At 43.4% G+C, this 14,913-nt stretch overlaps 1 long non-coding RNA gene across 2 annotated transcripts in view; it reads left to right on the top strand.

Annotated features, from left to right (window-relative positions):
• The window catches only part of LOC120547176, a 36,272-nt gene that overhangs the window by 8,267 nt on the left and 13,092 nt on the right, over nt 1-14,913 (top strand). For both annotated transcript variants that reach the window (XR_005637034.1, XR_005637035.1), the window contains exons 3-4: nt 438-481; nt 2,958-3,101. This is a non-coding gene — a long non-coding RNA (uncharacterized LOC120547176). The remainder of the gene's footprint in view (nt 1-437; nt 482-2,957; nt 3,102-14,913) is intronic.

Raw genomic sequence — 14,913 nt, forward strand, 5'->3', positions numbered from 1 at the left:
GCACACACTAGCCATGACACACAGATGGTTTAATATCAACAAAGTATCCCTTATTAGTGTACACTATATTTAGAATATTTTCACCGCTTTACCTCCATTTCGCATCAAGGCGAACAATGGCCTAGTCGCAAGCTATTTCTTGAATATCATCTCCTTCGTCACATGATATTTTTCCCACTGGAAGAAAGCGGGAGCTGCCAATCGCCACTCAAGTTATTACAATATGAAAATGGCTTTTAAAGGAACATGGTAATAAAAATGAAAGGCAGTATTTCTTGAGTCACTCTCAATTAGTGTCATATCAACAGCAGCCCTGGCTTTCTAGATTGTGATTATAAAACCATGCCATCTCAGGGGCAGTCTGCAGTGGTGTTTCATTTTTGATAGTAGGATATCATACTTTATTGATTAAGTGGGAAACTTGTCTCTTTATTTAGGGACCCATGCCAGAGTCTGCTGCAGAGAAACAGCCCTAGAATGGGTAAGGACACTTCAGCATAAACCACTGCGCTCCAGTTGAAGGACAGTTTCTTTGACCACTTGATCATTTTGACCACACCCTACAGATTAAGAGTAGAAAACATGCCGGCGAGTCTGTCTAAGCTCTCTGTTCCAGCTCAGTCTTTAGTTGCTGGCACACAAGGTCCTCTTGAGTCCTTGTGTTTAAGAGGAAATGTAAATTCCATGACAAAAACAAACAAATAAACCCGGAGCCTCATAAACTGTGTCATTGGTGGACAGGCACATGGAAAATAACATAATTTGGACCTGTCAGGGCTGGATGCAGTACAGACAAAGTAACACCATGTCCATGTCATCATGACACCTGTGGTCTTAATGGCAACATAGCACACACAGTCCAAGCTAAAGGAAAAGGACAAATATCAACTTTGCTTTACTACAGTGCCTGGGAGAATGATAAAATCTAGTCTTGAGAAGAGAGAGAGAGAGAGGGAAAAATTTTGGACTGTGGTTTTAGACACAATAAATTACATCTACTGCCTGAAGCTGGTCTGAACCTACTTGGAAGCGGGTGGGAAACAACATCTGTAGAAGCCTTCGCCGGGTTTCTGTATTTATGGAAAGAGAAACCTCCTGGTGACCTGGGAACACGCTTACCCAATTAGCAGCCTTGCCGACGGATCAAATGGAAGTGAAAACATTCACTGCCGTGACGGAGACGCATCACAATGCCCCATTCATGCTGCCGAGCCCCATGCTTTTGGGGTGAGGTGGGGGTTGTTCTTCTAGGGATGTAGTGGGGAGGTGGGATAGGCGAGAGGGAGTAATGAATGCCACAAGAAACTAACTTACCTCACCAACTTCTTTGACGTGTCGATGGAGGTCTTAATTCATGACTGAATACGGGTTCGGAGGTAAACACCGTTCAAAGGTGTTGTTTTCATAAGGTTACCGACCACTGCTCACCTCGGCGTTCCACATCCCCTTCACCTCAGCCCCTACTTCCCCTTGGACGCTCCCACCTCTTCATCCCAACGAATCCCTGGGTCTTATCCTGTGGGACCATCACTGAGGGGGTCAGGAGGCCTGAGAAACTGCACTGGAAGAGAGGCTCTTGACAGCACAGGGCTCTGGGGAGCAAAGGCTACACTGCCTCATGACCTGCAAAGAGTTGCAGCTCTGATTCATTTTTACTCTTTGAGGGTTTGAAAATGATGTCTTTGTTCTGTTTCTTACTTTCTTTCTTTTTTATTATTGGGAATTGATTCATTCTTAAGCCACTGACCTCCATAGCTACCATGAAATTCCATACCAGTTCCTGTTCAAATAGAAAAATGAAACTCAAGAAAAGACAACCTGCACCTGGCACGTTATTTGTTTTACAAATGTCAGTGTAATGTGAAATTCTGTCGTGATGAGAGTCAAGCAACACAGGTGTGATGGTCAAGAGAGGAACTATGACTTAGAGCAGAGCGATTGACTGAATACAGACTGTATGTGTTGACAAACGGGCCTTTATTTGTCTAAGTATTACTGACCTCCCCTTAGATAGAATGTGTAATCCTTGCACTGCAGTGAAGGTTCAGTATAAAGGCTCTTTTATTTCTAAAATTAATTGTATGGGTGGAGCGATAGGTGCTTCGGTAAATGGCGTCTTACGTCCATGCTTGTGGATCTTTCCATTGAAGCTTATAAAAAAAATGTTACCAAGCCAGGGTCAATGCTGTAAAAAATAAAAATAAAAAAAAAAGAAGTTAAAGCATGAAGTTCATGCATTTTCAATTACATTTGAACTTTCCATACGACACAGCCAAACTGATACATTCCTTATTTTCTGTTCACCTCTCCTTGCATGGAAACATCTGATAGAAATAAACCTTTTCATGGTGTCAGGTCAGATAGCCATAAATACAGGTTGTCAGCGCAGTGTGGCCCTCACATCTAGAGGAGAGGCTGTTCTGAACCGTGGTTTGGAACAGGATATCACATGTTTAAATATTGCACTTCTTTCTGAAAAGTGGCTACTGTAAAACAACTTCCATTACGGAGTATCGCTTTACCTGTCACCGGCCGTATTTCAACCCTTTGCTACCCAGAAACATAAAAGATATAGATCAGCACAGCCATGTAGATGGTAGATGGTAATCATTTACCTCAGGCAAATACTCTACTAGTCCAAAATTGAAAGAAAGAAAGAAAGATGGCCTTTTTCCAGATATTATGCCTGATGAGTTCACTGTCCTTTTTGTTAGCAGAATTTGTGATGAAATGCTGTCGCTCAGATCATAACTGTCTCTATCCTTCTTTGTCAGTTTTAGCAGGTGTGCATGAAAGTTTGAAGCTGTTGACATTTGTGTTCCTGTGTGAATATCAAATATGTTGAATAAAGCCATATGCGATGCTGGGACTTTTATTAGGTTTGTCAGAGCACACGGAGACACAGTGGGAACACTGCCCATATTCTGTTGAAGATAAAATAACACCTTTTCTTGCAGGTCCTGTATGCAGAGGATGTTGGGTGATCTGGCCACGTGCACGGAATTGTTAGATGCTATCCAGCCACGGCCTGTGCTACAGAGCGACATGGAGGAAACAACCCTTATCACTTGGCCTTGAAGTCGCTGTGACTGATCTCACAGGTACGGCATAAGAGGAAGCGGTGCGTTGTGTTCCTTTCCTCCCCACGTCCGTTTGCCAACTGGTTCTGAATGGGTGCCATTTTGAAACATGCAAATGTGGGTAGCCTCTGCCTGTATCAGCTGATGCAGGTCAGTGTTGTTTTTGGCCAGTCCTTAAAGGCCTGAGGGGAGAAAGACGTACTGACAGTTAGAAAAGGTCGCATAAACTCTAGCGGGATTACTTTACCAACACTTTCCATGGCTGAGATCCTGTGAATAGATCCATTGTGGGGTGGGTCTGTGCTCGCGGAAAGCAAACCCTGTCAGGATCCAGTTCATTAGCACCCAGTTTACTGTTTGAAGTCACTTATTTATCCGGTGTCTAAAGGGGAACCCCGTTTAGACGCGCGTGTGTGTGTGTGTGTGTGCGTGTGCGTGTGTGCGTGTGTGTGTGTGTGTGTGTGTGTGTGTGTCCATGCGCGGGCATGGTATGTGTACTTGTACAAATGTACAGTACTCATAGGATCTACAGGGGGTTTCCAGAGCAAATTGCTCAAGAGCAAATAAAACTTTCCATGGCGCAATAAAAATGTATGGAGAACGAACAGGAGGGACATTGGTGCAGGTCTGAAGGTGGGAAACAACCTTGAGAATTTGTTGAAAAAATATATACACAAGGTTTTGATATATATATGTTCTGACAGCCACTGACCTTGACTCTGTAAATAAAAAATCGTATAGGAAGTTGAAAATGTTAAACAAAGAACATTTATGTTACATTGTTACGTTATATTTTTCAGGAGGCACGCTTCCTGAAAAATGAACAGTGAGATTATGTCATCAAAACTTTAGCTATTCAATATGAAATGGAATTGGTGTTAGTAAACAGTGCTTGGAACACTGTTTACTTGCGGAATAACACTGAAGCAGCAGTAGTCCGCCCTCTTCTGAGTTATTCTACTGTATTTCAAACTATCAAGTGAGTGTGCCTCTGTTTTCTCTTTTCTTTTGTTTTCGTTTGTTCTTTGGAAGGCGTCCCTGTGCCTCTGGTCAGACAAAAGTGCCGCGTTGAGCAAAACCTCCACTCCACTTTTATGGTCTGTGTGGGCCGTCCTATTTGTACATGCTTAGAGCAAATTAGACCAGCAGCTGCGCATGGCCGTCCCATTCCATGTTGGCTTTTCATGATAAAAATATGCTTCGGTAAACCTCGCAGCTTGGATCCAGAAATATATGGCCCGTTTCTTCTGGCCCTGACACCTCTCCATATTTACAATCAGCACTTCCCTTTTCCGGCATAAAAAGAGACATAACCTAAGACATAAGGAGACAGAGAGGCAGAATAGAGGTGTGGGAGTAAATGAGAGAGAGAGAGAGAGAGATGCAGAAAGAAAGAGAGGGACCACCTATGCAGATTCTTTCCACATGTAGAAAGAAAACAAGCTGCACTAAGATGAGTATGAGGAGAGGGAAGAGAGAAGGCTGCACCTGTTGTGGGGTGACGATCGGGCCACGGGTGACATCAGTCCTCGTCGCGTGTCACGCTGCTTGAGTCATTAACCAACTCCGAGCAAGTGAAGGCTTTTTGTACACATTTCAGAATAATATCTTCTTTATGTAGTTTGGAAATGTAACAAATAAAAACCGTTGCTGTGTATTTTTAATGTAGAGTGATTAAAGTATCCAAAGAGGAGAGCTTGTTTTCAAAACAACATTGTAAGCTACACAATAACTGGTTTTGACAATTACATTTTATATATAAAGTGGCAGCATGTTTGTTTGATACGATTAGACTTTTAATCCATTTCCAGATGGTTATTTGAAGGAAAACAACAATTTAAAGGATATAGAAGCACACGTTTATGTTTGTGATGGTATTTATTGAAATATGCAGTTAAAAAAATATCAGAATTAGTGTAGAAGCCTTTTGAAAAATCTTTCTTCCCTACATGTGTGGGTACCTGACACGGGACACATTCTGAAATGACGTTGACTTTACTTTTTTAATATTTAAATAAATATCACACACCTGCCTGATTTCCGTTGATCAGTCAAGTCCCCCTTTATTTCTTGGGACAGTTGGGAAAAGTGGTAGGTAAATATAATTTCTGACAGTGTGACAGGAATAAGCAATAGTCCCTGCTCGGAATTGAGTTCTTAGGCTAATCATCCATGATAACAACATTGGAGGCCAAAACACACTCCATGTGAAAGAGGTTGTTTTCATCTGCATGTTGCACCAGCACGGCTGGCTGACAGAGTTACCTATTCTCCCGAGGGCTCTCACTCCCCTTCTGCCTCTATTGGACCGGCCCGCAGCAGGTCTCGTAGCCCCTGGGGACTGTCCTGGGAGACCTGGACAACATTGGCAGCAGGCGGCTTAGCGGTGTCATTTCGCCGTGGTAAGCTATGGACAAAAGCATCTCTTGTTGTCGCAAGCTGTATGTGGTGCTGCTTTCCCAGCCCCGTGGAAAGGAAAGGACAGCCAATGACCAATGCCAAACAAACCTGCTCCAGCTCACCTGTGCTGTGAATGTGGAACCGAGTGACCCAGATCTGGATGGAAACCATTGCAAATATTTCCCAGCAAGGTCTGTGGAAGAAGCATTTAGCAGGGCCTCTCAGCAGGGAATTTAACTAACTGTAAATGACTCTGACTCCCCTCCAGTTTTTGTCATCTGTTCCTAAGAAGTAGTAAACAGTCGGTTTACATCAAACCGTCCAGCACATAGCTCAGTGCGATGCAAGGTGTGGATTGAAGTGTTGTAAAACTTCAATGCCTGGACGGTTGTGTTTACTTTGTCACTTGCTTAAGAATTTATTGCACGAAAGAGTAAGTAATGAGAATGACTTAGTGATTAGAAGCAGAGTTGTTGTTGATGAGCAGTGAATCTGTTTATTTTGCCTTGTCTGTGCAGTGCTGCTGGCCAGGCACACCTCTTTTGCCCAAACTACAGCTCAGTTTAGAAGCATAAGCCATGCTGCAAATATTTGGCTTGGCCACAGAAATTGAATTATATTGGCACAGCAAGCCTAGAAAGAAAAAACAGCAACCTTGGGAACAATTATGCAAAGTGAAACGCGGTTAAACCAAGTGCTACTGGTTTTCTTTTCCATCCAAAAGGAGAAAAAAGGGGAACATGTGATGTGTTTATCTCCCTTAATAAATATGTTAAAACATGTATCCTTGCCATGGAAGTTGTAGCTATAGCTCATTTTTGTAGTGTTGTATAGCTTCTTGGTGTTACACAGAGCCTTAAAAAGTGAATACATCTTCTACAGAGTTAATGCGTGTGACCCCAAAGCTGTGGTGACTTGATGGACCATTTCAACCACAGATAAAACCCCATGACAAATAGCCTTTAATAAAATGTTGTGCTCTGACAACACAATAAATATAATTTGAGATAAACAGTAATTATGTCTGCCTGTGCAATAAGATGCATAGAAGATGATTTGTGCATCTGTTCAAGTATTCATTTATTTTCTCTATTCAAATTTATTGTAGAGCAATAAAGAAATGTATGCTATGTACAGTAATTAATTAAAAAAGATAGATTTGGATAAAGTAACAGAGTATAAGTGCAATATTGAGTGACAGATGAATATCGTGAGTTAATATAGGAATATTTTAAAATGTTAAAATGGTGTAAGAAGTTAAAGTACCTAAAATAAGGTCACTGTAAAATCTCTAAATCCTAAAAGATACATTCACCAATAACACTGTTGTCTGTAAACAACCATTTCAGCCTGCCAACATAGGTGATAATGCTGTCCAACTAGAGACCATTTTATTTCCCTCAATTTGATCTAACTGTGGATGAAACTAAATTGAAACGGTCAATGTCTAGAGTTAGATTTTCAGAAGGCTGATAGCTCGCTTACCTGCTGGCACTGAACATTTCAACTAAGAATAATCCCAAGGACCGAAAAGGCATTTAGTGTTTGGATTTTTGGACATTTGGATCACATTATGAATCCTTGAGCTCCACTCCCCACTAACCATAAAAAATAGGGTTATTGGTTTTTATAATGGCCTCATCAGTGGAGCATTGACTGGCTTTTCTTTCATTTGCCATTGAAGCCCCACCTGCAGAACACAGGAAACACAAACTCCATTGCTCTCATTGACACAAACACTAACGCGCCTAGCCAGCTAGCTAGCTAACCGTCATGCAAACCTTTAAGCCAGCTTTGTTTGCTCACAGCTGAGGCTCAAAAGAAAGGCAGGACCAGTACAGAAAAGGGCCAGCTTTGACAATTTTCACACAAAGGGAGCACTGTTGGCTAACAGTGAGCGGCCTGTTTCTGGGAGGTTTGCACTGTTCCTGGGGCCCATTTCATGGAACAGTTAGCAAGGCCAAAGGCAACCCGTGGACTGTAGTGATAGTTAAGGCCTTCGGGGCCAAACCTGGGTCTGGCCCTCTGGCTCTCCCCTCTATCCCCCACCCAGTTCAGAGGCTTTCAGAAAGCCGACAGGGGAAGCTGGGTGCTGCAGGTGTCCTCTAATAAAGACCCAGATCACATGGGCTGGTGGACTGACTGACTGAGTTGGCATGTTTTTGTTTTTCTCCCCACAGGTGTTGGAAAAATCAAGACAATACTAATTTAATATTATATAAGCCATATGGTCAGTATAAGAATGTTGAAATATTAGTCGTATAATGATTTTTGTATTTTCATATTTTTAATTCAAGCAGTCAGTACTTTGTCTGTCAGTCAGTTCAATGCCGTTGATGGTTTATGTTACTATTACATGTCAGTGATCTGTGTGTGGATTTAATAAGAATGTGGTCGGCTTCAATGGTCTGGAGTGTCAAGGAAGATGTGGTTGACTTATTCAGGTTAAAGCAAAACAAAACAGGCAATTATTAATGGAGAGATTAACATAAAAAAAAATAACCCAGGCCTCAGCTTAACCTGCTGGACATATCCATCACTCTGAACTGGGCTTAGGCCAGAACGTTAATTTCTTTCTACCTCCCATCCACACACGCAGTGTTTGAGAGGATACTTCCTCCAGCTGCAACTGCAATTTCAACAGCTATCAAAATGAACAGTCTCTGCCTTCGTTTGATTTAGCCCTAATGGGATGGAGAGCCCAGAAATACGGCTTGCGTGGTGAGAAGGGGAAATAGGAAGAAAGCATGCAAGAAAAGACGAGAGAGAGAGAGAAGAGAGCGAGAGAGAGAGAGATTAATATCCAGGCTTCTCTCCTCCTGACCACAGAGTGGGCATAAAGAGCCCGGCGCCTCATTGATGTCAACCCTAGCTGTGCCTGTCCTGTAGTTTTCAGTTTGGTTTGGACAGAACAGGCGGCCTGGCCTAGAGGGGTTGGGAGGACAGGGCCCAGGGTTTCCCACATCACTCAAAGGCTTCTGATAGGCGGTCACACAGGCCAGTAATGACAGGGGGAGAGATTTAGTATTAAAGTCTCCTCTGCTGCCTCCTCTGCTCCTGTCTGACGTCAGGCTGTTAAATACGGGGGTGAGAGCATGGCATGGCCTATGGGGAAGGGAGTTAGACCTGTCTTAAGTATACAGCTTTGTGTGAGAGAAGCCTGGCTGGGTTCCCTTGGAGTGTTGCTAAGGACACAAGCTGTACACAACATGGGGGAATTTGGGATCACAGTCAATCATTAAAGGGATTTGCATCTGCCATAAATATGAATTCAGTAAAGGTAAAGGGTGATACGATTGAAGGAGGAGGGACTTCCATATACTAACATAGTGACTCATTCTAAGTGGTTTGTAATTCACTGGGTGGACTCTAGGTTAGAAATACAATAATGCAGGCCAAAACTACCAGCAAAATTATTCTTCGTGAGTGTTTAGTTGTTTGGAAGTCCTGGCTTTCCATATTTTCAGATTTTTAACCACTATCCCACATACAATACTGAGGGGTTTTCCCTGGTTATTTGTAGAGTGTTATAACATCTTGGAAAGCCAACTGGATGGCTGGAGACTGGTTTATAAATGTCATACACTCTCAAGTAAAAGAACTCATTGTCTTTGGCAGTTTGCAACTCAACCGTACAACCAATACCCAAAGCAGCTCAGCAACATTAAAGCAACCGATTGCTGCACCTGCACCCACAGATCATCACACCATTGTGGCATTTAAAGAAAAGGCCTCAGTCAAACACGCCCCCTGACCTTCCCCAGCTAACATAAACTAATTAGGCTGGCTCTGAAAGGAATGGCCCGCCATTGGATTAATCAGCCTCCACAGATCTGGACCATGCCGTTCTGCTCCGGCCAGCTCTCCCCACTAGAACCTCATTATCTCACGTTTTCAAAGGAGCGCCATGGCAAATAGCAGAAGGGGCTGAAGGGATGGAGAAATGGAGGAGGTGGTGGTGCGGGAAGGGGCTTCCCCAGTTCCTCTCTTCTCACATCGGACTCAGAAAGGAAATGTCAAGCGTGAAGCTCAGAGAGTGGTCAGTACCGCTCAGTCCAGCAGGTGGCACAGAGGGGGCCTTTGTCCACCATCACTTAGCGCCAATTACAGCCCGTCAAAATAGTTTTTCTGCTGTGGGGCGACGTGTTAATGGGCTCGGAGTTGGGTGTGAGGAGCGACCTTGTCCACGCACACCAACCAGGGGTCAGGGGTTAATAGGGACCCTCTGATGTGGCGGATGAGATTTCGGCAACCTTTAGCTGGCGAGGGAATGTCAGGACAAAGCCTGTAGAATGTGATACAATTAGGCGGACAGCTAGCCATCTTGAATGCTCCATAAAAGTGGGATGGCTGCATTAGCTAGGAGCAGATGGGCTGCCGGGCGCTAGCCAAACAGGTGCCACAGAAGGTCAAAACCCCTCCCAAATGTGAAAGAGGACCCAGGTGAGGACACAAACACTCAGGGCTTTATTTGGAGTGAGCAGCAATTAAAAATCCTGTTGAACAAATGACTCTTCTGGACACAAAGAAGGTTCCTTTGTACTTGTGAAAAGGTCAGAGACCGTCATTCTGTTGCATTTCCCATCCCAGTCCTGAACCCATGGAGCTGAAGCTTGTCTTCAACAGAGGACTGGACCAGCAAGCCTGTAGACCGCCCTCAGCCAAACTCGGAAGCTGTCTACTCTCCCATATGAGAAAGTGAACTTGGCACAACTGCCGTCTGACCTATACTGTGTTTCCTGAGTTTAAGTAATCAGTGATTATCTGATGTAAGATGAAAACGTCCTGGCAAAATGAAATGCTCTTAACATTCAATTGTGCTACGTGTGCCTGGTCTGGGCATGTGAGCACAAAGCCAGGCCTCCGTTTACACCATAAGTGTGGGAACAGAACCAGTGCCAAACTACCCATGGGCTCTTCACAGACCCAAAACTCTTTGCCAGGGAAAGCTGGAGATTTTAGAAAAAATACGCTCCACCACACTGAGCAAATCCAACCACATGCACGCCTGTGGGAACTAGCGGATGACATCTATCCGCATATAAATACTCTCAAAATACTTTCTGGACTTACTGGTGTTCAGATCGTTCCCCCCACCCAATCCTCTTGGAAATGGTAGTGGTGATCTGGCCCCCAGCTTCATCTACTTAATGTTGAAATAAAGGAGGTGATTGAACTCAGCCTCCAAATTGGATTTGTTTAATCTGCATCAAGTTTGAACATCCTGTGTAAACACAAGCGTGTGCAGATGCCGGAAACGCCACGGCTGGAAGTGTAAATGCCCGAGGTTGGCTTTGGCAGAGAATCAGAAGAGCAGGCGGGGGAAGGAGGCCTGAATAGAGGCTGGAGAACTTCCATTGTTACTAAAGGGTCAAAGGCTACTTCTTCAGTGTACAAATGAGTACATTGAAATGGTATAGATTGATTACGGGTGACACAATGACAAGGGTTAAAAGAATTTCTATAATTCTGATAGTTTACAGATAAGAAAATCCCACAAAGATAATTATTACCAATTCAAAAAAAATGTCTGAAGTTCTAGGAAGTCTTGTTAGACTCACAATCTCTGGAAACAGAATCTGCAACCTCTCCTCATAACCTTTACACCAACTTTTTCTTTGGCAAATGATGTGGAGGCAAAATTGAATAAACACAAACATCATTAAGAGTTCATGTGTTCCAGTTAAACAACCCTTTGGTTAGACTCTCATTTCCTTAATGGCTTTGCAGCCATATTTCACCCCTGTGTTAAGTCACAAATCATTGGCAACCAACATGGTTTTTTCCCCATGTTTTCCTCAGAGATAAGTGAGAATATGGCTTTGCCTTGATAGGATTTATTTGCTTACAGCAAAGGCTGCACCCTTTCAAGCCCAACTCATTAGGGAGTGTGTTTTGGGGAAGGGGGGAGAAGTAAAGGTCGCTAGAGGTTAATTCCAATCGCAGTGCCTCCTTGAAGCAGCATGACAGCATGTCTCCTCTGCTCACAGATTGGATGAGTTCTTGGTGATCAGGCTGGCCTGATTACACTGTGTGGAAGATTGAGTCTCTCGCTAACACACACACACACACACACACACACACACACACACACACACACACACACACACACATTTTCTTCCTTCTCCTGCATATAGGAATGAACTGTAATAATTATTTAGATGATTTGTGTGCACATTTGTTTAAGTTAAGTTTATTCAGGATAGATCGTAACTGCTAAAGGGTTTGTGGTAGATCAACAACAAAGGCAATTCCAATAAACCGAATTCTAAACCTAATTTGTATGTTTTGACAGTTTCACTGTTTTATGTGATTTATTATGTCCGATGTCTGGCCCGGTTATGTGATTGTGTTGCCCTTGTTCTTGCTGTTGTTTTTTATTGTTTTCATCAGCACAAGCTGCCGCTTTATGACTTATCAAAGTACTACACCTTGATCTTGTAGGAAGCAAAGAGAGCAAAGGGGAAGAATGAAAGAAACTCAGAAGAGATGAGGGAGACAAAGGATTGACCACAGAGTGGTAAAGACATAACAGCAAAGACAGGAAGAAAGTATGTGAAAAAGAGAGATAGAATGCATGAAAGAATGAAAAAATAGGAATGAAAGGAAGAAAAAAGAAAACAAAGACAGGCGAGAAAGAGTGAGATGTGGGCCATTCATAAGCAGACTTCTCCAAGGGATCTCGGGCCAGCACACCTGCTACTATTCACTTCAGAGGAAATAGACACTCTGTGGAAGAGAGGCTCTTGGCCTCGAGACAAAACCGCTGCAGCGCCAAATTAGAAACAGGAAGGACTGTGGGTAAGGCTCAGATTAAAAACGCACTCCCCACATGGACTCAATATACTGCAGCCCTGATCCCGCTCTGGAAACCCAAAACCCAACAGCACTATTTTATGTCCCAGTCAACAGAACGCCCGCTGTTTGCACAGTGACAGTACAGAGATTCAGTCCAATGTCAACCCCTGAATGTTGGTAAACTGTGGCCCTCTAAATGCTGCCCATTCTAATGAGGAAAAGAAGTTTCTAAGTATACTTTATCAATTCTGTAGTCACAACTGTAAATACTTAATAATAGTGCATTGCTACTGCATTTTCACCAAGACTGCTTTGTCCTAAACAGGCAACAGTTTAGTTTATATGAGTCTAGTCATGAGGAAATGATGTGGATGTCAAAGAAAACCAGAGTGGGCCTGAGCCTTCCTTTTCTCTCGCACTGGCCTCTTTTTGGTCTATACCATCTATCAGCACCAGAGCCAGATGAATGTGACACACACACACACACACACACACACCAAAAGGGAAAACCAAGCACTGAGTTTCTCACAGACGACCATTAGAGCAGCTAATGTTGTCAACAGGCAGCTAGCAAGAACTAATGATCCATAACATACTGTATAAAGGAGTGAAACTAGCAAGAGGTCTGTGAATGTACCCGAAAAGGAAATGAATATTGATATATGCCTGCCGCCTTCCTCTTACGACCCCTGACCTCTAACGGGTTTCTCCTCTGCTGACGGGAGCTGTAAGGCATTTCCTGCCCGTTCACGTACATACACGTTCAATCTGAGGGAGAAAAGAGCAAAGAAAAAAGAAACATCACCTCTAACGGCCCAGGATGAGGGAAAAAAGTATGCACTCATTCTCATACAATATTTCCATTTACTCATGGGCCTGTCCAAGTAGTGTGTTCCCCTCAATCTATCATTTTCACTGCGGTCACTGATGGTAGAAAAGGCCTACTGTAATTATTCCTACAGATATTGAGGACATCTAGAGGTTGTTTCACCTCAATGGAAAAAATAACTACTCTTTTCTCATAAAGGTCAAGTTTTCACTACGCAAAGCTCAGTCACGATTCACAGAAAGATTCAGACCAGTAATTGAATGCGCAGACACAAGGTGGCAACAAATGGACGTATTTATTTCTTAGAGAAAAAGGAAGCAAAGGAGGAAAAAAAATCACAATAATCCAGCTTGGGGACTGAATCCTTGTTCCATCAACCACTATACTTTTCCTCCCGTCTGTTTGATGTTCCTTTCTACTCTGCAAAGCCTTTCCCCTACCGGGAGAGGTCATCAGTAAAGCTATGAAGGGCTGCATTCACCGCAGGTCCGCTGACTGATGCTTGAGCCAGGCACGCTGATGGACGTACACACGTAAACACACACGCATTATGCCAGATGGGGAGTGTGCATGGTAGCGCGACACCAAGAGGAAAACCTGCCATGACATCACCCTGGGGAGTGCAGGTGCAGGGTTGGGACAGGAAGTGAGTCACAGGAAGCTTGGTGAGGCAGACTTTGCCATGCCAGTGACAGGCTGGGGGAGAGCAGGGTGAAGAAGTGTGAGTTGTAACTCGTAGCTGAGTTGGCTTGGGCCCTCAGGTTGGGGACCTGCTCTTCGCATAAACTAGGCTTCTCTCATCTTCCCTGCAATCAGGTCGATGAAGCCTCATTTCAAAATAGCAGACAGGCATGGAAAAAGTATTTTTCCCACGTACCAATGTACAAGTATTGTTACAAAAACAATACGTATAAAACAATATTTTTTAGGTCCCTTTAAACAATTGCATGATTTCTGCATTTCATCAATCATCTAATTAGCAGGTTCTAATTGAGCATAGAGAGCATTATTTAATGCTATTATAATTTTTATTATTTGACACAGCAATGTGAATACAACGCAGCACATGCTCAAGGGCTAGAGATTTGATGTATACAGGTTCAAAATAGGTATTTGTTTGCAAGCATTTCATCTGAACATGTTCCAACCTGCATAGCTCCAGCACAGAGATGTGTGACAGATGTACTGTATATGGACGGATGGATAGATGGATGGAGGAGATGGTGCGTGTGTCCTTGACATTGTCAGTCCGCTGGTTTATACAAAGCTTATTACGCTAATGAGAAAAGTGTGGGGAATGGATTTGTCCCATACCACCCAGGGAAAGAGAGCCTGTTTCCCCTGGTGCACTGCATCTGGAAGCAGCTTCCTGGTAATCTGTTCTAAGTACAAAAGGTTCAGCACCAGCTTGTTCTCATAGACCACCAAGTGAGGCCCCGAACTCCAGAACAGGTCTCCTTTCATAGCTGGGGTTCAACTGATGCTTGGTGGACTGGGTTTCCAGGCCTGGAGCTCCTCAAGGTGCCGCATCGACACATTGCAAACTTGTGACAGTGATATTCACGTTCGCATTTGAATCGAGGAGACGTGTACTGTGGTCATAAAGAAGTCAAACTTTCCTTATCTTTGTTATCCCCGTTGCGACCGGCAGACAGAAGGAGATAGGCTTTGTGGTATCGGCCAGGCAGCGTTGCAGATGGGTTGTTGCCATCTACTGGCTAAGGACAAATAATAGGTAATTTAAGCACATTGAAATAGAACTTTATCTATCTATAGAGACTGAATACACATTTATATATACTGTAT

Source organism: Perca fluviatilis, chromosome 18, assembly GCF_010015445.1.
Source record: "Perca fluviatilis chromosome 18, GENO_Pfluv_1.0, whole genome shotgun sequence".
Taxonomy (NCBI): domain Eukaryota; kingdom Metazoa; phylum Chordata; class Actinopteri; order Perciformes; family Percidae; genus Perca; species Perca fluviatilis.